Raw genomic sequence first — 23,287 nt, 5'->3', positions numbered from 1 at the left:
AAATCGATAAATAATAAAATCCACAGAGAAAGGTATCTTAGCAAACATATTTTGTTGGGAATTGAAAAAACATCAGTAATTCTTTAGAATAATTACGTATAAATTAATATACAAAAACAACCCACATAGAACATTGACGACCATGGACTGACTGTCTGATCCCTTCTCCCCATTACTGTAGTTGTTTTCTGCTGTACATCGGTAGGTACCAGAATTTGCTCTGTGTATATTAGGTAACTGTAGGGAAGCTCCATTCTGTCTGAAACCCGAGTTTTCTACCTTGGTCCAGTAGAATGTAGTAGAGCTTGGAATCCCCAGGGTGGTGGTGCAGGTGACAGACAAGTCTCTTCATTCTATTATGCTTTGATTAGACAGCGCATTTACCACTGGTGGGTCTATTAAAGTGGGGACAGAAATACTAGTAAACATTGTAAATTTTATATCAAAAATATCCCTTGTACTCTCATCTTAGATGTCTTGCAAAGACAGTATGTAAACAAATGGAGAGTTTGATTTAAAAACATTTTAATTATAGTTACTGGCACTGTACCAGTTATCGGCTAAAATTTAACGTTTTCTTATCGTAATTTCTCATTTCTTGATAATTTTGGATAAAACTTGGCATACTTTAAAAAGTGAACTCCTTATTTATTAATCTGTTAGTTTATATCATTATTTAGAACCCAAAACATCTTGTTCTATGCTTTTAAGCACGCCCTGAATTTGCCGAGTTTTTACGATATACTGTACCAGTTATCGGCTTCGTGATAATAACATAGTAAAAATCCGTGTTCATGTTGATTTTACACTCTGCTAAATGTAGTTTGAATTATGCCCCTTTGTAAGGTCAGACTAACGTATTCGGGGTCATGATACATTATAAACAAAACTCATAAAATAATTCGTTTATTATCATACGGTAATACACCAAATCGTATACTCTTCAATACATAATTGTGCAATCAGGCGTTCAGTTGCGCTACGAATCTCTCGGAAATTCGTGAATTTCTTTTGTTTATACATGTTAAATATATTGATTTTATATGTCAAATCAAAGAAGGGATATAATAACGTATCACAAAGGGGTAATATTCTATTTTTAACTTATTACGTCACTTCCCCCACTGCTGAAAGTGCAAAGATGTAAAATCAGCGGTAAACATTGATCGTTTAAGCTCATGTATAAAACATAATCAAGAAAGTTTTCTGGCAAACTTTCTTTTCTTTATTCGAAAAAGACGACTGAATTAAAAAATCTTGGATTGTGAAGTGCTATAAACCCAAACTCTCAGTTTAGCCGATAACTGGTCTTAGCCGATAACTGGTACAGTACCAGTATGAAAAAATTTTATTTTAATGTCTAACTGTAACACATTTTAAAATTGCATATCTCAAATTGTTTTGAATATGTTTTGAATTAATTTTGACATAAAATAATGTAATTTTTCTTAAATTGTGTTTTAATAGAAAGAATACTTTTCATTTGTATCCACATTCACAAGATAACATTTCTAGATCACACATACTTACGGTAAATAGCATCATAAATCATACGCATTTTTTTCCGTATCGAATCGATTTTTATTACTGTAAATTACTTCATTGTCTCAATTTTAATTTTTCACTACATATTTTTGTGACTGAACCTATGTAGACCATCTTTGACAAATAAAAATGAAATAAAAAGAATGGTAAGAGGCAATAACAAATTTTAAAAACGACAAATTTCTAGCAAAAAGGTAAGATACATGAAGCATATGAATTATTCAGCTAATATACAATCATATCAACTTTATTTTTATTTTATAGGTTATGATTGGTAGTTTCTGATAGTTTAAAGTAATAATTTTTCCTTTTAATTTTTAAAACATATTTTTTCAGATTTTGATGTCAACTGCACGCTGGTAAATTTGCAAAATATACATGTACTTATTTCATTGCAGTTTCCAATAGTATAATTCATAACTATATTTTAGAGCCCGTTAAAAAAATCGATTTTCCCCTTGGTGACAGTCTTGTTTTCGTCAGCAGCTCGCTAATTCGACACGCCCGTCGCTTCGTCTGCATCAAAGACATGCCGCCGAAACTCCCATACAATACGACTGCATTAGAGCTGGATGGGTCGCTTTGCAGGCATCAAAGAAATACCGCTTTCTAAACGATTATGAATAAGGACTGTTTAGTTTTCATTCCCATAGACTTATATGCATGCATGCAAGCACATATACATGCGTTTACTGACAAATGGTGTTTGTATTTTGATTTCTTGAACACTGTAGGTCACAGATTATTTACATGTTTGAATTATACCGATGCATTCACTTTCTTACTTTCTATCTCTCTTCTCTCATTCAAGTCACTATAATTAACGACATAGATTATTTAGAGTGCTATGATAAGAACAAAAATAAGGAGATTTTTTGGAAAATCTGGCTCAACCGTCCCCAATATCTGAAATTAAACAACTCATTCCCCAACTCAAATCCTGTTTTTTTAAAAAAAAATATATATTTTTGATATCAGTACTCAGACTTGAGACTTAGTATTATATTGATTCCAGAAAAGTTGGTGATGGCGGGGCCTGATGAGGCCCTAGCTAATCTCTCTCTCTCTCTCTCTCTCTCTCTCTCTCTCTCTCTCTCTCTCTCTCTCTCTCTCTCTCTCTCTCTCTCTCTCTCTCTTGAGTGTCTGCGTATCCTTAAGCTACATTTTTTTATACTCATTTCAAAGATGCATATTAATAATATTTGATATTAGAATAAATAGTTTTCCGACCTGCAGTGTACTATCTCTGGTGCAAATGCACTGTTTATATCGCATGCGGGTTTTTTTGTGTGTTTTTTGTTTTTCGCAATTGATATTTTCATTTATTTTATGTTTCAATATAACTTGCAAAAAGCACATTTACATAATAATTGATATACATGTTCTTGAATTTAATTTTCAAACATCGATTTGATCATGAACAATTTCATTAATTTCTTTAAACAAGAAAGATTATTGCAAAATGTTGTATTTGTAGTGCTTTTGTTTGACTTACGGCCTTTTGGAAGTACATGTACATGTACATGCTACAAGTTTGAAGAGAAAATATCATGTTAATATTTAATTATTACTTTTGCTGACATAAATGGAGGATATGTATCTAGTGAAAACGCTGCTAAATATTTTTTTCATTTATCATGTGGCTTGAATAATCGAAGAAAATAGACAAACTGTATGATGATACGATGATAAATCGGCAATGTTATATGCTTCAAAAACTGTAAGGAATTTTTTTCACAAAACCTATCAAATGTAGAACATGCATTTTTCAGTTTGTTTTTTGTTTGCACACATTTATTCAATCATATAATATTATATGTAACAAAACAGAAGGTAGTGGGCCTGCGCAGAGGCTTAGTACAACATACATTTTGGAATTTTTTTTTGTATTACAATTTTGCACGAAGAAAAGGAGGAAAATATTCATTTACAAGTAAATTTCCGCACATAAAATGTTTCATGCTAAGTATGTCATTAATTATACAGCAAAGATTAGAAGGGAAAAAAAATAACCAGGTTGTTATATGAAAAATATATAGATATCAAACATATATTTAGATTTGTACATAAGTATTTAGCAGGTTTATGTAACAGTATATTTTTCTGTTAGATGTGTAGGGGGAATAACAGTATTAGTGTCCAGAGAATCCCCCTACCAGTTTTATAATCTAAAGGTCTGGTCACCTTTAGAGTTATATTTTTCACAATGGCATTCATTTACAAGTAAATTTTCATCTATAAGCATAATATTTAGATTTGTACATAAATATAGGTAATACATGTAACAGCAAAATATTTTTCTGGTAGATATGTGTATCTACCGCATGCGTTGTTGTGGCGGCGGCATGCTTTTGATGCCGGTGTAATGAAGAATAATGACCCCCGTAGAATAATGACCGGGGGTCATTTTTCTACGTAGAATAATGACCCCCCTAGCTGAAGAATAACTGGATTTTTCTGAAGAAAAAAGACCCAGGGGTTATTTTTCTTCATGTTAAACATGACGAAAAATGACCCCCATAAAAAAATGACCCCCCCCCCCCTCACCTGTAAACATGAATAGAAATTGGTTACCCCGTATCCAAGATTTGACTTTGAAATTGCTTAACTTTTCACTCTGTTCAACTTATTTTAAAGTTATAAACACCGAACTTGTAAATAAATCGCTGTATATAGTTTTTCATATCCGTAGCAAGCACACGCAAAACACTCTGACATTGCCACAAATTGATTGTTAACAGTTACGTTACTTCTCTCGTCGACATACGGCGGAAAATGACGCAAATAAAGACAAATTCATATTCAATGAGGATATTGTGTGATAATTAACGAACAATAATCATGAAAGAATAATTGTTGTAATGATATGATATTCATTGATGAATGAATTGTCAATCGAAGAATGATACATGTATATGATATCTTTATGGAAAAAGACTAAGGGGGCAGGTAACGCAGGAATATGAATACTTCTTATTTACATTTCTTGGGGAAAGTGATTTTTAAAAAAAGTCATTCTGCGTTAGTTTTGTTTTCTTCTACGTAATACAAGAACATCAATATTCTAAACATTTGTTGTAATGTTGTTTTGTGATTATGAATAGACTTTATTCTTTTAGAGCAAATTTGTGAAGAGTACCTGACTATAGTAAATCTTAATAGATAATAAACACTGATCGATTATGATAAGAAAAGATTTTTTGACAACCAAATTTTTCCAGTAAAGGAAATCCACCATACACCAGAAAAACCTGTACATTATCATAATCCAATGAGTCCAAGTTTATTTGCAAAGAAAATAAAACAAGTTATTGCATTAAAAGGTCTTTTATTCAATGAATTACATTTGTATTGTTTTAAAATGAAAACAACAGAGTAAATAATAAAAAAATCATTGAATAAATGACAATAATTTTGCAAAGGTGGGGTTAAAAACCGCCACCTCACAAATAAACAGTGTTCATATGAAAATATGGGTAAAAAAAATCTTACATACTATATCGTATGTTTAAAGGAATGTGGGTGGGTGGGTTAAACAAAGTTCATGAAAATTTCTTGCGTCCAGCAGCCAGAACAGAAAAAATAGTAACGAGATAATATTCACATCTGACATGATATATTACGACAATAATTAAATAAAGATATTCGAATGCTAGACGTGTTAATTGAACTATGGCGAAAACATACGTGACACCTAACACTCGGTGACCCTGTTGTGCGCAAATGCAAATTACAGACTATCAAACAACCTGGGTAACTTGACCATGGGGTGTTAATGGATATACCCCCTGCATGCGTACATCTGCTTATTATACATTTATAATGCCAGCTTGATTTACAAAGAGATATAAAGTTGACACATACGTCCCATGAATAATTACAAAATTTGTTGCCAAAAATGTTTTTATTTACAATAAAAGTAGTTGTTTCTAAAAGCGTCGATAACAGGTTAAGGCCCATGTTAGGGGTTTATATCCCGCTTGATTTTGATCACACGATTTTTATTGTATCCAAAGTTACCAATGCTCATACAAACTATTGATGCATTAATCATCTTGATATTAACTAAACTTACTAAAGTATGCCGAGGATAAAGTAAAATATACTTTCTGTACGAGTACTCTCAGTACGTTGACGATTTTCCTTATTGGCCGTTAACCTCTACTGGCGTAATGGCTGCTGTCAGTGCCTACTAACTACAGCTTGGTTATAATGCCTAACAGTGGAGTAAACTTTTCATAATTTTGGTTTCATCATTAATTCTGGGTGATGAACTTGTAAACCCAGCAGTTTGTATTGTGGAAATCATCAATGCAAGTATAATTCATGAACAATATGAAGAATATAGAAGATGCAACGGCGAAGCGCGAACATGCGAAGACGAAAGTGCTAAGTTGCGAAGGCGAAGAAGTGATACTACCATCGCTTCTTCGCCTTTGCAACTTCGAGCGCACTCTCGCCTTCGAATCTTCGCGCTTTCGCCTTTTAGCTCACCGAGACGAAGTCAATGGGAGCATATGCTATACCCCCGGCGTCGGCGTCCGGTGTCGTATAATTTAAGGTCCGGTCCGTAAAATGGTCCGGCCGGACCTTTAATGTTAGCATTTAAGGTCCGGCTTTTCCCTATAAGAAAAGGTCCTACCCGTAGTCACTTATTGCAATTTATCTCAGAGTTTTATTCTTTTTGCTCATGTGCATTTACATGTATCTAAAATATGTCTTTGTTTATATAAGCCACTCGGCCATTAGCGTATGGTACATCACAGTATAGCCGTATCACTAAATTATGTTGTGGAATATTTTAAAAATATTGATAGCGGATTAGATTTTGACAAATTGTTTTGCGAATCGGAGTAAAAAAAATAAAAACATGAGTATTTTTACAATAATATGAACACACTATTTACACGTAGTCCCGTTGTTTTTAAATCTCTTTCGGTGTATATACGGATTAGCAGAGGATTTCACGACACGTACACACGGGTAAATGAAGCCCTGCAGGCATTCACACCTTACCTAATCAGAATAAACCCCCAATCTGAGAGAGAAGAAAGGCTCCACTGTGGTGTTCTGCACAAACAATATTGTCTTTTTTTTCTCGTGCTTTGTTTAATTTTCAATAGATCAGAAACGTTTGATAATATACTAACAATTCATACGTCTTTAGGTAGAGTCCATCATTATTTTAGGTAATTACTAAAAGGTCGCACATGTGCATTACCTGGACAGAGGGTATACATTCACAATATACTTAGTAGTGTATACGTAACCGTGGTAACTATAAGGGCGTGAAAAGACAAAAGAAATTAATTAGATGATACATGTACAATGTACTTATAATTAAAACGCATCTTTTGACTGACTGAAGGTAAGGTGTTTAAAAAAGGATTAAAAGTCTGATAATTTGTTAAGTTATAATCTCTCTCTCTCTCTCTCTCTCTCTCTCTCTCTCTTTTAAGGTTTAAAAAAAAAGATAGAAAGTATATTATTTGTGATAAAATTGCTATGATACAAAGCGTTTTGATGCAGAAATATATTTGTAAACTGTCTAGCAATTATCTTCAGATTGCTTTCTGAGCGCCATTAAGGCACCATTTTAATTTGTTTTACTACTTCACATTTCAAAGCCTCACAAAATTAGATGCATTTCTTTACATGAGAAATTAAAGAATGATTTAGTTTAAAGGGAAAGGTGGAGAAAAATTATGACATTCTTTGATCGGAGCTAGTGATCAAAGAAAAAAAAAATTTATCAATCAAATAATCTCTACATCATTCGAGCTTAACGTTAAATGAGACATTAATTTAAATTCGGAGACATTTACACTGAAATGACATTCTTTGATGAATTAAATTGAACATATTTTATTGAATAAATCAAAAGGATAAGACACAAGTTCTAAAACTTAGATAGTCCTCTCCTAGTAATGAAATTTTATGAATATTGCCATACATTGAATATACTGAAATATTGAATATATTGAATACACATAAATATACATGAATAAACAATCTACTGTATAAATAATATCACCTTATAAATTCAAACATTTTTCGAAAAACGACCACATTCACTCAAAAAAATTTGTACCGTCTTGAAAATTTCAGTGTTTTGTATATTTGTCAACGAATCATCCCCCATAATAATAAATGTGCATCTATAATGTGTACGTAACGTAATGTCAATAGCTCATTCTTTGATCGAAGCTAGTGATCAAAGAAAAACATTTTTTATCAGTCAAATAATCTCTACATCATTCGAGCTTAACGTTAAATGAGACATGAATAACATTCGGAGACATTTACACTTTTCAGATCACCAAATACACAACACTGTGGGATTGATACGAGGGTTGCTCCAAAAGTAGTGTCACAGTTGCAATAAAATCATGAAAACTCGCTGTAATGACAACATTTCGAAGTGTATTATATTTACATATATTTCTTTAGATCTGAAAATTTTAGTGCAAAACTATATTTGTTTCCGATGACAACGTATATAGAGCGTTAAGTAAGGACAGTCGCCGCACGCCTGCGACGTTGTTTATGTATTTTTATCTGTAAAATCCAGTCGTCCCGGGTACCAAACACAATTCTAAGTTCTATCATTGTAATTTTCAATAGAATTTTCCAGATTGTTTTCAAAATATTACACGTGTTGAATTGGCAAATACTTGAAAAGTGCATTTCTTCTGTTTAGATATTTCAGATCTTATTGAGATGTTAATTTTCTGAGTTTGTTCGCGCGAGATCTCAATAAAGTCTAGTGACTGAACATCCAATCATTGCTATGAAAATAGACCTTAACATGTAAATGTGCAGAATAGATACATTGTATCAGTTATTAGTCAATCACTTCAGTAGTCGCCGAAGGTGACACCAAAAATCGGCTTTTTTAATGAAAAATTCTATCTATTTTAGATCCTTTCGAATGAAATATACGTTATCCTCATTTCAGATATTTCAGATATCTATTTGATATGTTTCTTTTCTGATTTTGTACGCGCGATATATCAAAAACAGTAAGTGATTGAGCAACCAATATTTGCTTTATGATAGACCTTTTCATGAATATGTGCAGAATACGTATCAATAACTTGTCTGTCAGTTCTGGTCGTAACCAGAAGCAAGCAAAGTTGTACTTTTTGCTTTTATAATTTTCGATAGAATTTTCCAGATTTTTTTTTCAGCGCATTATTGTAATGGTAAATACATGAGTATTGCTTTTTTCTACTGAGGTATCTCAGATATTTTAAGAATCTTTTCTGATTTTGACTGTGCAAGACTCAATAACGGAAAGTGATTGAGTAACCAAGATTTGCTATATGATAGACCTAAACATGTAGATGTGCAGCAAAGGTATCAATGATTTATACGGCATGTCCAGTCGTCACCGGAGCCAAACAAAATTGTATTTTTTTTAAAACTTTCTAATTAATGATAGTATATATTTTAAATTTTTTTCAAAAATTCTACCCAGGATTAAAATCTCATGGCAAATCATCGAGATGATTATTGCGTTTCTTATGTTGAGATATCTCGGATATGAGTCATTCTCAAAATCCGCCAAAATTTTGGTCACGGGTCAATAAAAAATTATATCAAGGAAAAATAATATAAATTTGTACATTGATATATACCACACAATATTCTGCAGTTAGCAAAACACTTAAATTCTTTTTGCATGACAAGTTTAAAGAAAATTTTCAAAAATTCTACCCAGGATTAAAATCTCATGGCAAATCATCAAGATGATTATTGCGTTTCTTATGTTGAGATATCTCGGATATATATATCATTGAGATGTCTCTTTTTTTTTGGTTATTTTCATGTTTTATTTGAAATGTCAGAGTATCAAGAGAGGAACACGTTTTTTTCTTTTTTTATTATGGTTTTCCGCTTTGCAATTGCAAATGCAACGAAGTGTTTAATGACAACTTTTGTAGTTTAGAGTTTAGGATTTTAAAATTCGTCTGGAAGACCTATTCGTTGCTCGCAACAAGATCGCATCTAGTTATATTTACTTTTCAGTTATAGAAGTGGGGCCCATTGCATGTACATGCATTGTATCCCCAAAAATACAGAAAAATTAGTGTTATTTAATTTTTTTTGAAAAGAAGTAGTAAAACATGTTTGTAACTAAGTTTCATCCGACGTTTTTTTTTACATTGTGACAAACCCCTGGAATTAATTTTCAAACGATTGTCCGTCTCCTTGAAATAATCTTAAAATAAGGTAAATGTGTGACGGTTTTGATTTTCATCTAATGACCTTCTTATCTTTTTTATTATGGAGGGGCCGGAAAGAAATGCGTGTTATGATATTTGTGAAAACAAAATTAATGATACACGTATATGTGAGTGTAGAAGATTAGACAATTAGATAATTAAGGGGTCCTCTAAGGGGCACAGGTATAGAGTATACCTATGTTCACCTGAAAAGTACAAGAGTTGATTATTCATTATTACTTTCGTCATATGTTGAATTCATTTTATTTCATTGTAAAAAGTTAAAAGGAATGAACACGATTTCTTAAACTAAGATGTCACTCTCCTTGTTGAGGTAGAATAACACACCTGGAAAAAGTCACTCGAATAAAAAGGAAATTTTTTGATAATGAAAGATATAATGATAAATAAACTGTATAAATGTCAAATAAGCGAAAAAATTGCAGTTTGGGGATAAAAAATGAATATATAAAATAATTATTCCAGTAAGTAACAAAAAAAAAACCTCTGCGGGATGCGAACTCGGGATATACGGATCACAAGTCCGACACTTTATCCACTCGGCCATTGATTAAGTTACATGTTTCAGTCCATGAAATCGTTTTGATAAAACGAAATGTCGTTTCGATCAGCAGTCAGCCATTTTGTGATGATGTGATATTCAACCTTAAGAGCATTATATGTTAAATTAAGTTATTGACTTATTAATCATATAGTATATGCTACATACAAAAAAAACAGATACTTACTCCAAAATTTCCTAAATGTTTGTATTAGAAGCAAACAAATTTTTATAAGAAAGATATGAAATTACTTAATTGAAAAACTTTGAATATTTTCAAAATTAGGGATATCGTTTTTATTTTGCTCATATTAATGAAATGTAATCTATCCTTAATTAAGGATAGATTACATTTTATCTTTGTTTTTGTTTTGATAATTTTATCATGATAAAATTATCAAAACAAAAACAAAGATAAAATTTAAAACAAACGACAAGCAAAACAAATGGTTTGACTCAAATCCTAATGTAAGAGATAGAAATGCATGGAATTCCCTTGAGAAGATATTTCTTTTAACAACAATAATCTGTAAGATTTATTTATGGTTTTTTATCTATACCTGTATTTCTTAACTTCCCTCTCAATTTTCTTTGACAATATTAAATGGTTAAATATTAGAAACTTTTTTTTGTTAAAATGAATATTAAGAAGATAGAATAAGCCATACTTATCCCGTAAAGTTGCTTTTTAGTGCTGAAATTAATCAAATATTACACATGAATATTTAGTTAAGAAGTGAGACACATCATCAAGATGGAAATACCAGGAGAGAGAGAGAGAGAGAGAGAGAGAGAGAGAGAGAGAGAGAGAGCATATAATGTAATGGTTCGGGCTGGGTGGTTGGGTTGATTATGGGTGTTGATTCTAATATGTTACATGTAATATGTTAATGAAAGTAACAGAAATTATAAAAATACATGTATACATGGATAATTAAAAAGATAAATTGATTAATATCCTTCACTTTGGGACTTAAAATTGAATTAAAATTAAAACTCTCGAAATTAAAAAGAAAGAAATGAACCCCGGACCTTTTATGTTAGGCGGACCTCTTCTTATACGGGCCGGACCCTTTTATAGCAAAGGCGGACCTTAAATGTTAAATTTAAAATTAAAGGTCCGACCGGACCCTTTTACGGGACGGACCTTTAATTATACGACACCGGAGCTGGTTAAAGTTTTAGTTGCAGCCCCTTCACTAAGCTATTACTTGTCCTCTCTTCACCAAAATTACATGGATGATGCATCTGGATCTACTGAATCTGGTTCCTAACTTTCAGATGCTGGAGTAATTTAAGGTTTTCGTAACAGATTAAAGTTTTTGTTGCAGGTGCCCTTTAATAGCAATATCTAAATTACTGCTGGTCTGTATTTCACCAAACTTGCATGGATAGTGTGTCTTATGATACTAATGCACCAGACACGCCTGAGTGCTGAATCTGGGCTATAGGTTTCGGATCCTGGAGGAGGTTAATGTTTTATGAGCTGGATAAAGTTTTTGAAACAGGCGCCCTCTGATGATGATATCTTAGTTATTACTTGTCCTAACTTCACCAGACTTCCATGGATGGTGCGTCTTGTGATACTGATGCACCTGACAGGCTTGAATGCTGAATCTGGGCCATAGGTTTCGGATGCTGGATAATGTTAAGGTTTTTTGTAACAGGTAACATGTTTAATAGATAATAGTACTATTTCAAACTTGCATAGCTGATTAAACTGTAATATGAATGAATCGCATAGGTAACTTCGGATGCAGAGCTTGATCTCCATTATAAAGGCTGCTCAAAATATATATCTTAGTTATTGCATGTCCTAACTTCACCTAACCTGAATGGATGGTGTGTCTTATGATACAGATGCACCTGACAGGCTTGAATGCTGAATCAGAGCCGTATGTTGGAGATACTGAAGGAGGTAAACGTTTTAATTGCTTGTGTCCTCTGATGATGATATCCTAGTTATAACTGGCCCTACCTTCACCAATCGTGCATGGATGGTGCGTCTTATGATACTGATGCACCTGACAGGCTTGAATGCTGAATCAGAGCCATAGGTTTATGATTCTTGATGAGGTTTAGTTTTTTGAAACAGGTCACATGTTTTATAGATGATAGCTTGCATAGTTGATTTAACTATATTATAAATAAAACGTAGAGGTTGCTTTGGGAGCAGAGCCTGATCTCCAATGTCAAGAATGCCAAAGAAATCTCCTACCTCACTCAGACGTGCTTGATAGATAGATGTGGTTGTTGTTAAATGATGTAACATGATTCCTATGATAAAGTATTGTATGATTTGAAACACTATTGTTAAATAGGATACAATATATTACCATATGTTATATTGTAAAGCGTTATATGATACGATAAAATATTGTAGCAATTTTTTGAGATTTTATGATATGATATTGTATCATAATATTGTTATGTATAGTATTGATTATTATGATACAGTATTGTATAATATTAAATTGTATTATTCATTATTTAATCACATGATACTATTACATATGATATTGCAATATATAATATTGCATCCTATGATATTATATTGTTTATTCAATGATATTGTATCATACACTATTGTATAATATGATATTGGTTTATATGATATATTATCATAACACATGAAAATGTATTTTAAAATATTTTAATATATATTATTGTATCATATGATACAATGTATATAATATGCTTGTATTTTATAATATTTTACTTTATCCCATGATATTGTATCATTCGATATGATACAATGTTGTTTCAAATTATATTCTATCATAGAATACAATATCATGCTATAATATTTACATTCACTTTCTTTCCCTCTATTAAATTGCATTGGTTGATTTGAGTGATATTTACGCACAAAACAGAAGACCCAATCACCAAATCTGGTGCGTATGAATACAGTTAGTATTCCTTCAGTATTTCTCGAAGAACAAGAACTGACTGTTCTCGCGACTTCAAATAGGATAACTACCTGATATTATACTTACGCTGATAAATATTTCATTGATGTAAATATATTTTGACAGTTAAATGAATTCAATTGATTAATTTCTTACATGTAGTTTACCAAGAGTAAATTCATTAAATTACAGAAAGAAAAATAAAATTGTGTTATTAGAATTTAAAAAGCTGTGCACTATTTTTGTCAGCATATTTCGGCTGTTCCAGTGGCCATTCTGTTAACTTCGCACTACTCGTTGAATAAGGCAGAGCTTTAAAAAAAATCATATTTGCGGGAAGGAAATACATGGTTAAAAAACATAAATACAAGCATTGATTCATTATTTGAAACGATGAGTGCAAACAAATTTTCATAACGCGCTAAAGCGCGTTATAGAATTTGTATCCACATACCGTTGCAGTTATGAGACCATATCTTTCAAAAAATAATGATTCAATGCTTAATATATCTCACAATTTGTTAAGGTATTTTATGGTATTATATGATATATATTGTAAGTATGATAGGATGCAATTTTAATTTTGTATTATTGTATTGATTAACATATGAACATATGATTATCATACAATTTTTTAACAGATGATATACGATATTGTGTTAAAACAGAATCCATGAATATCCATGATAATAAAGGATGGTTTTCATATAATATGATGATACAGGTGGTCTCATAAAAGTGATGCCTCATAAAGGTGATGGCTCGTCTCGGTGAGCTTTGTAATCTGTAATTATAATTACCTATGTTTTATAATTGCGGAGCTCTCCATCGTTTAAAGGGTTCCGAGGCATATTTTGGAATTTTTTTTATAAAATTAATAAAATAAAATTATCCAGCGGGATAGGGTCCGGACTCCTATCCCGTTTTACTGCGTAAATTTATTAATATTGAATTTTCCGGGGCGGACCCCCTCTCCCCCTCTAGATCCATGCATGAGCAAAAAGTGTCGCATAATGAAATTAGAATGTTACTGTGATTGGTCCACGGTAAACAGACGGCTGGTAAGTGACAGGAGTCTAGAAGTGCAAATGTACAAATTATGGCGGACATTAAATTGTGTGTGGAGTAGATAATGATTAGTCATAGCCAGCACTGGTAAACATATATGTTACATGTACACATTCAAATATTTATAAACATTCGTACCTGTATTAATTCTATGCAATCGACCGAGACTGAATGCAATCAAAAAATTAAAGGCGAAGGCGAAAGTGCGAAGATGCGAAGGCCAGAGTGCAAAGTTGGGAAGGAGCGATAGTAGAATCGCTCCTTCGCCTTCGCACCTTCGCACTTTAGGCATCACATCTTCGCACTTCGTCTCGCATCTTCGCACTTTTGCTCATTCGCCTTCGCACTATCGCCTTTGCAACTTAGGTCGAAGTGGCCCTATCGGAACACCATAGATATATGAAAATGTAATTGTTAAGATGACAACCATATCCCGATGCAATACGTCAATATCTTGTTATAAACGGAAGGATTTTTATTTTCTAAGACATACCCCTTCTTTCACTTTAAGTTTATTTGAATATGAATTATAATTTCTGTTACTTTCTGTAAACTGCAGCAGTAAAAATAACAATAGTGTAAAGACTATTTCACAAATAATAAAAAAATATACTGAAAAACTTTAATCTACAAGGGGGTCATTATTCTACAGGGGTCACTTTTCTTCATGTGGAGTGTGTTCATTTTTATGAAAATGACACTTATTCTTCAGGCAAAGGGGTCATTTTTCTACGTAAAATAATGACCGGGGGGTCATTTTTCTGCGTAGAATAATGACCGGGGGGTCATAATTCTACGTAGAAAAATGACCCCCGGTCATTATTCTACGGGGGTCATTATTCTTCATTACACCGGCGAAGTTAACGGCTGACTGAGTCTAACGAGCGGCTGACGTAAATATTGGCTGTCACCAATTGGGAAAATCGACGATATTTTGAAACGAGCTCTATGTTGACTAATATCATTATCATATTTTTACCTTCATGTTTCATCTTAAATTTTAAATATGCTTAAAGGACATATCGCATGTTTTTCAATTTTCGGATTTTTTAAAATAAAATCATTCTATACTCATTATAAATCAAGTTTATTAACGTTTTCATAAAATATTCTGCCTAATTCGTGAGTTTGAAAGCGATGAAATTCAAATGTCGCGATATGCATATTTTCTCTCTCGATATACCCGCCATGATATGTGACGTCATATGCGACCCTCGAGCGAGAAGGTGCTGTTAGCCATCTTAGTAATTGGATTAGATTTAAACGACGATTAAACTAATTATCACCTATTAAATTGTCGATAACGGGACATGATGGTGTTCTGTGCCTCCTGCGGGTGTTTTAGCCACCGAAAATGGGGATTTGAACTGTTGTTTGTTTAATATGCGGAAATCTTGTGACAAATGGGGGTCTATCTGTCGACGAGAGGATTTATAAATAAACATTCAATTCATATATTATTAATTATATGGTACATTTTTGTAATTATAGTTTCATAAATAAATCTTATTCATTTCTCAAAAAGAAAAAAAATAGAAGTTTATGCACAGGGGCCTGTGTACAAAACGCAAGTTCATCGGAGGAAAATAACGAGAGGGGACGCCATTTTGGATACCGCCTCGCTTCATTAGCTGTTTTCTTTTTCTTATTGTTAAACTATACGTTCATGTATGCATCGGTTTTGTATAAATGATTTCTTCATTCATACATGTAGCTCACCTCTGCAGAAATCATAATTTTAGTACGGGAGGTGAGATTTCTATGAGTTTTATTTTTTGTGGGAGAAGTCATGGATCGAGTTGTCGATATTGATTGTTTACGCGAGAAATAGACAAAGTTTGTTGATATACATTTATACGTACAAGGATAAAAAAAATACGGAGATGGGATCTTACAGAAATAAACAATAAAACGTTCTTGCTTGCTTTTATAATCCAGTGTAATATAGAGTAAACAACCTTAGAAAGTTGTGATCAGTTACTGCCGAAGAAACAAACTTCTTGTGCACCACAGTTTTACAATAATGAACATTCTGAGTCGTGAGGAACGCCAAAAACCAAGACTGTTGTAGATTTTAATAAATAAACACCTTTAACAGATTTATTTGAGCTACAATCCTTACTAATTGTGTTTACAATGTTTACACGTCGATAAATTTGATCGTTATTGCCGACTTCATCGTCGCTTCTTCGGCTATATCATCGTATTTTATCAGTACTGGTGGCTCAAACATGTACGACTGAATAATAAGATTCTTTTAATTTAGTCAGCATGTAAAAAAAATAACTTACATGGTGAATGAATGTCAAAATTTAAAGAAGATAATGCTAATCCTACAATTTGTTTACAATCAGCTGTTCGAAGAAGGTCGCATGTGACGTCACTGCACCACGTGACACGCTATCTAATTAACGAGTTTTTAAACGATCGGGGCTATAATTTAAATTGATATTATGGCTAATTACCGCTTTTATACCGTTAACAAACTATTAGGAGTAATTATTAGATACACAAGGAAGCCAAAAAATGTAAAATGTCGTATACTTTAGAAACATGCGATATGTCCTTTAAAACGTTCAATTTAGTTTTTTTTTTTTTTTTTTTTTTTTTTTCTTTAGAAACGGTATTTACTTCCATTTTTAGTAACGGTATTTACTTCCATTATTTCTGAACTTACATTCCACATTGAGTATTGTGTTTCCAAATGTTGGTAGTTTGTTGTTGTTTGTAGCTCTACACTCTAAGGTCTTGCCGTTGTCTATTCTGTTTTCCGTTAGAGTGATGTGGGTTGTATTTATTCCCGCTCTGCTAGTGATGTCTTTAGAACCCAGGTACCAGGTGATGGTCGGAGCAGGGAATGCATCACTGTTGACTACACATTGGATTACTTTTTGGATGCCTTCTCTTATCGTCAGTTGGTTTTTACTCGGAATCAAGGAAACATTATAAACACTAACTGTGGAATGTAGAATCAAAAGGCAAATTTACATATATCAAATTTTCTTATCTTTCAGCATGGTTATAAAAAGTTTTCATGCAGAAATAATTTTTCAAACTTCTGAATAATACCAGCACATTAAAAAGAAACCCATATTTTTTGTTGATATTTGTCATCATATATTCTAGCTGGGGAAGTCTAACTAATTGATGTTTCTTATAAAAGACCTATTCATGGCCATTGAATTGATATTTTACATATCATTTATCTTAATACACATCTTGAGGGCACCCCAACACACATTCTAAAACATCCTGGCGACTTGTGTAATTTAAAGATTCATTGAGAGCCACTTTTGTATAAGAAATCAATATCATTATATTAACAAATTAGCCCTAGTGATAAATTGAAATTCAAGAAACCAGTTTGCCTATCTACAGGTAAACATTTATGTGCAAGAATTCTAGAAATTTATTGATGAATGTGCTACTTTATATATTTTTAAAAGTTATGGAAGACACGTGGGTTATGAAGTTGAAAAATGACGATACCAAACTCTCAACAAATTAAGTGATTATAACTGGGCGTATTGATATTTTTTGTTTACTGGTGAATAGATCGTTCCGTGCTACGTAAAACATGTACATTTAAAAGGTAAATTTCAAGCTGGGTTTTTTAAGCATAACCTGAAAATTCAATGCCAAATTGCAACAGACTACGTCCACCAACCCCTTACAAACTACTACAGTCATACATTGTACTTTTGTTAGTTTTCTATACTGAATTAAAATCTACCGTCACTGATATTCCCGAAAATTGACTGACATTGTCTGTACATTACATGTACATTTACTGTACAGAGATACTGTACCCCAATGTATCCCACTGTACGCTACTGTACATAGCTACTGTATTCCACTGTAGTCAACTGGACAACACTGTAACTACCCACTGACCATCACTGTGCCCCCTCCCCCACTGTACGGCACTGTATGGGGTTCTGACTAACACTGAACGGTACTGTTATTTGCAGTTCACTTTTGAATTGCAAATGACAAACTGCGTTCCAAAAAACGGTTTGCCCAGTCGGCAAAAATAAACTTGAGACAAAAAAAAATCGATATTTAATAAAAAGCAGATAAAAAGATAATCAATTTTAATTACCCAATAGATTTCTAATCTCTCTCTCTCTCTCTCTCTCTCTCACACACACACACACACACACACACACACACACACACACACACACACACACACACACACACACACACACACACACACACACACACACACACATACACAATGTGCTTTAATATGTAAATTTTTTTTCTAGTAAACGTTCATTATATATTCAATGTTGACGCAATTGTTTCAATGCACTGTTAAACACACTTGGTATCCTTGAAAATTTGTGATGAATGCAAAAGCAGTTTGGCTTATTAATACATCATGTATGTTTGTATCTTATAATTTGAATTTTAAAAAAAGCGAAAAAAAAATATAAAATTAATGCTATTTAATTATTACAGGCATTGGGTTTGGTCAACTCCACTTATCCTTTCCGTGCCCCGCATGAGGCCGTATCGGGGGTGGTTGGGGTGGGGGGTGGTTGGTAACGTTATAAATAAGATGTTAAGTTGAGATATGATTAAAGATTTTAAAAGAGTTATTCTTTCAATTGTTGTAATGTTACGCTTTTCCGTTGTTTAAAAATATTTTTTATTTTAACAAGTTTTTGTCATAATTGAGTTTATTTATTCTTATTAGGTTCACATCATAGTGAATGCCCAAAAGTTGAAAGTTTGTTGTTCAATCAAAATTAATTTCTGAACAGATTTTGTCTTCTGAGTATTTTTTACAACCTATCCATACAATCTGGGTGTTTCCATTATTCATATTAAACCCTGACATTATATAAAACTTTTCTAACTCTTTCATTGTTGCATTGAGTGAATTTTCTGATCCATCAAGACTTTTAACTGTATCATCAACATACTGTAATATCATATATTCATTAACATTATTTTTATTCCTTTAATTAATATCTTTGTTATGTTTTAAAGTATTTCAGCACATGGCAAGAATGCATGGAGAAATAAGGGTCTCCTTGTCTACAGCCTTTTTCTAAAATAACAAAAAACTAGATAAGATGCCTGTTTGAATTACACATGATACAGACTATCTGGAAATGGAGTTACTCTCAGGCTGTATAACGTCTTGTTTCTCACATAATCGAAATTGATTTTGGGAAGGGTTAAGCACGATACCACGTCCACTATCAAGAAAGCTGGTTTATGTGATGTTGAACAATTCTGGCAAGAACTACTTAAACAGGTTTCACCTACGTGGCTTATTCTAATGGAAGTTTCTGTGCATAAGGGGTATAAGCTGGTCCAGTACGTTGGTCCAGAACATGGAGAGCCTGAATGACGTCTCTTGAAATCAATTGCATAATTTGGACGCTATCATCCAACGGTGGCATGTACTGGGCAATGTCAAGTATATGAGTATGGTTCCGAGCTACCCCCTCCGTTGGAATTTCCTCGCGATTGTTAGGGAGATGGCTGCTTTCAGTAACAGCAGAAAGTTACAGTCTGACAAATTGATCCATCGATTTTACTTCTATGTCATTTTTCTTTGCCTCCCCGCAGCTCGTTCTTTTCCTGCACATGAGATAGGTACACGTATGTATTCTACATTCTGTATATATTCTACATTATGTTCTTTATTTCCGAGCAAATCAAAGAGTTGTGAACTGGGTAAAGTACGATTATTTTGACTATCTATCATGATGTATGCACAAACCCGATTTGTCAATACGCTCTTGAAGATGTACATTTGCTTACAGTAGTTAGCACGAGTAATTTCCAATCATTTTCAATTTTCCAGGAAATCTACCACATCTCTGAGTGCACTTTGAAGTATTGACAATTGGAACCACCCCGCTGTGAGTCGAAGCAGCTGTATGTAGAGTCACTAATGGTGTATCAATATGTTAGGTTTTAGCATGACTGCCACTGTTGCATTCTTTGCATGTCACATTCTCCTTTTAGTTTTTCTTGACATGAGTGGTTAAAGCACAATATCGAAAACATATTTGTTTCTCTTAAGAATTTCAATTTAGCTTACCGGAGCTGAAAGCTGAAGTGAGCTTTTCCGATCACATTTTGTCCGACGTCCGTCTGTCTGTCTCTCTGAAAACTTTTTACATTATTCGACTTCTCCGGAATCACTTACCAATTTCAACTAAACTTGGTACAAAGCATCTTTAGGTAAAGGGGATTCAATTTGGTTAAAATAAATGGCCACACCTTCATTCAAAGAGAGATAAGTAGGAATAATTAAAACTTTTGTTGGCATTTTTCAAAAATCTTCTTCGCATGCGCAAAACCATTTAGTGAGAAAAGCTGAAACTTGTGTATAAACATCCGAAGTGTACATGTAGTTTCAAGTTTGAAAAAATCATGATCTCCTGGGGTAGGATGGAGCTACAATGGGGGTTGAATTCACATAAGAATATATAGAACAAAACCTTTAAAAATCTTCTTTAAAAACCATTTGGCCAGGAATACTGTAACATGGGTAGAGGCATTCTTCAAATCATAATACTCAGTAGTAGGATCGGGCCACAGTGGGGGTCGAATTTTTACATAGGAATCTAAAGAGAAAAATCTTTAAAAACATTCTTTTCAAAAACCAATTAGCCAAGTATGCGGTTACTTGTGTGGATGCATCCCAAGGTGGTGTAAATTCAAGTGTGTTCAATCATTATCCCTGGGGTAGGGCGGGACCACAGTGGAAGCTCGAACTTTTACATAGGAAAATGAGAAAATCTTTCAAAATCTTCTTTTCAAAAACCAAGGCAATAAGATTTAAAATCTGTTACAAAAGGAGCTACATGGTTAACATAAGAATATCTGGAGAAAATGGTGAAAAAATGTTTTATACAAGCATCTATTCTACTACATAGTCCAAATTTGTGGTATACGACTCCGTAAAGCTTAATTATATTACGGCTTTCCAATTGCAAGCAATGGAACAATTTTAGTACTAGTTGTTGTCTTCTGAACTTCATAATGAGTGTTAGTTCTTCACAACGACAGAGTTTTTCTGAACATAGTTTGACACATTTGTGTATTTGTATGACAAATGTTTTTTTTTGTCAAAGAAAAAACTTAGGTTATTCCTGATGCTACTTTGTTCTCGTAAAATTCAGTTAAGTGGGTGAACGGTGGAAATGCCGTATGAGGTTCGTTCGTGTATCTAATCGCTGAGGATGTTTTTTTAAATTGGAGATTATATGGTAATTTATTTACAATGGGATTTACACCAGTTGAGGAGTCATTATGACCTAGTAAAGATATAATACGTTCTATACACCTAATGGACTAAATCTTTTACACCAAGTCTGAGAGTTCATAGAGTTTCTTTGAATCCTTTGTAGTTAGCTTTCGGAATGTCTCTAGTCTTGTCTTTAACGACGACTTCATCATTTCTGCTCAATCGAATGTCTCTTAGAGTCTTGTCCATTCCACTTTAACAGAAAATTAAGCTCTTCAATAGATGGAACATCTAGTTCACTTATCACTGCCTTGCATTATACTTTCCATGTCATGTAGCTTTTCGGTCGATCATCAAAGGACAAGATTCAAAAAAGTAGTTAGTTTTTCGTAAGGAGATATCGTGTTAAATCACGTGTGACTGAGTTGTTTGGTGTGAACGAAGAATTCTTTGGATTTACCTTTCTGTTAGGTTCTACTTCAGGATGTACACTATATCTGTCATTTTCTTTCTTTACATTTGGATCACATGTATCCTAAATATGTGGAGTGTTGGTTAACACATTTTTATACATCTGTCTTCTTCGCCTTATGCCTTTGTTCTAGGGGTCTACATGATCTGTATTTGGAAGCAAACTCCATGAAAGTTGAGATTCTTGGTCGAGAGCATCAAAAGCATTTGCCTCTTCTAGTGCTGCTGTTTCCCGTTGCTGTGCAAGTAGCTCTAACTGAGAGTTCAGTTTCTTTCTCGTTTCACTTTGGCCTCGCCAACGACTGTTTGTTGATCCAGTAAATCTGAGTCGTGTTTTGGCAGTTTCAAACTTGGCTTTGGCCAGACCTATAAGCCAACTAACATCGCTTTTTGAAGAATTCCGGGAAGAATTTTTCTTTAACTGGCACTTCCAGAGCCTCCATAGCGGATTACCTGAGTACGAGATCTTTAACTGTTCTGTCACGAGGACACCCTGGACCGGTTTTGAAAGATTTTCTCATTTTCCTATGTAAAACATTTCACGGATGATTGTTGTACTAATGTATAATGAGTTAAAAGAGCCATGGAATATAAACAAAAGAAACAATGAGACACTTTGAATTTCATACAAAATAAATTTACTAGTAACTATTATTCACTAATAATTGATATAGTAAGACATTACTAAATATACATATAGCTTATGACACTTATTGGATTCCATAGAAAACATTTGGCTGCAAGACACTTAGAAATATTAATCACAAATACCGGCATTAGCTCAAAATCAATGGGAAGCATTCAAGATAACTTGAAAGATTATCAATATGAAACTTAGCAAATAATTCACAGAAAGATGTACAAATGAGAACGACCCTATAGTTACATTTGTTGCAAACGACAAAGTCAAAATGAAATAATTCACCCCGAATTGACAGATGTATGTGTATATCCTGTCAATGAAGGCTCATAGCAAATAAACGAAATAACGTACTCATACATAGTTTTGCTTTTGTTGATTAGAAAAGACCAGTCCATCAAAAACTTGCGTATTTTGAGAATATTATCCGAACAATTATACCTCCGCCCGAAATTTCACAGGAACTGAACAAATCTCGGTGAAGCCTCGTGAACTTTCATTCGAGCACCTCTGAATTTATCACATACTTAGCAATGATAAAGAAAACATTCTGAACACATTCGCAGGGGCGTTATAGATAGATTTGAAAAGATGATCGACTGCACTTAACACCGTATTTTAGGTTCTTTTTATTTCACTTAT

The 23,287-nt window shown here is 33.2% G+C and overlaps 1 pseudogene; it reads right to left on the bottom strand.

The window, feature by feature from the left end:
• The window catches only part of LOC128169662 (hemicentin-2-like), a 307,406-nt pseudogene extending 284,958 nt beyond the window's left edge, over positions 1 to 22,448 (bottom strand).
• Positions 22,449 to 23,287: the final 839 nt, after the last annotated feature.

Source organism: Crassostrea angulata, unplaced genomic scaffold (assembly GCF_025612915.1).
Source record: "Crassostrea angulata isolate pt1a10 unplaced genomic scaffold, ASM2561291v2 HiC_scaffold_167, whole genome shotgun sequence".
NCBI lineage: Eukaryota > Metazoa > Mollusca > Bivalvia > Ostreida > Ostreidae > Magallana > Magallana angulata.
The sequence above is the reverse complement of the archived record's forward strand: the minus strand, read 5'-3'. Positions and strand labels throughout refer to the sequence as shown.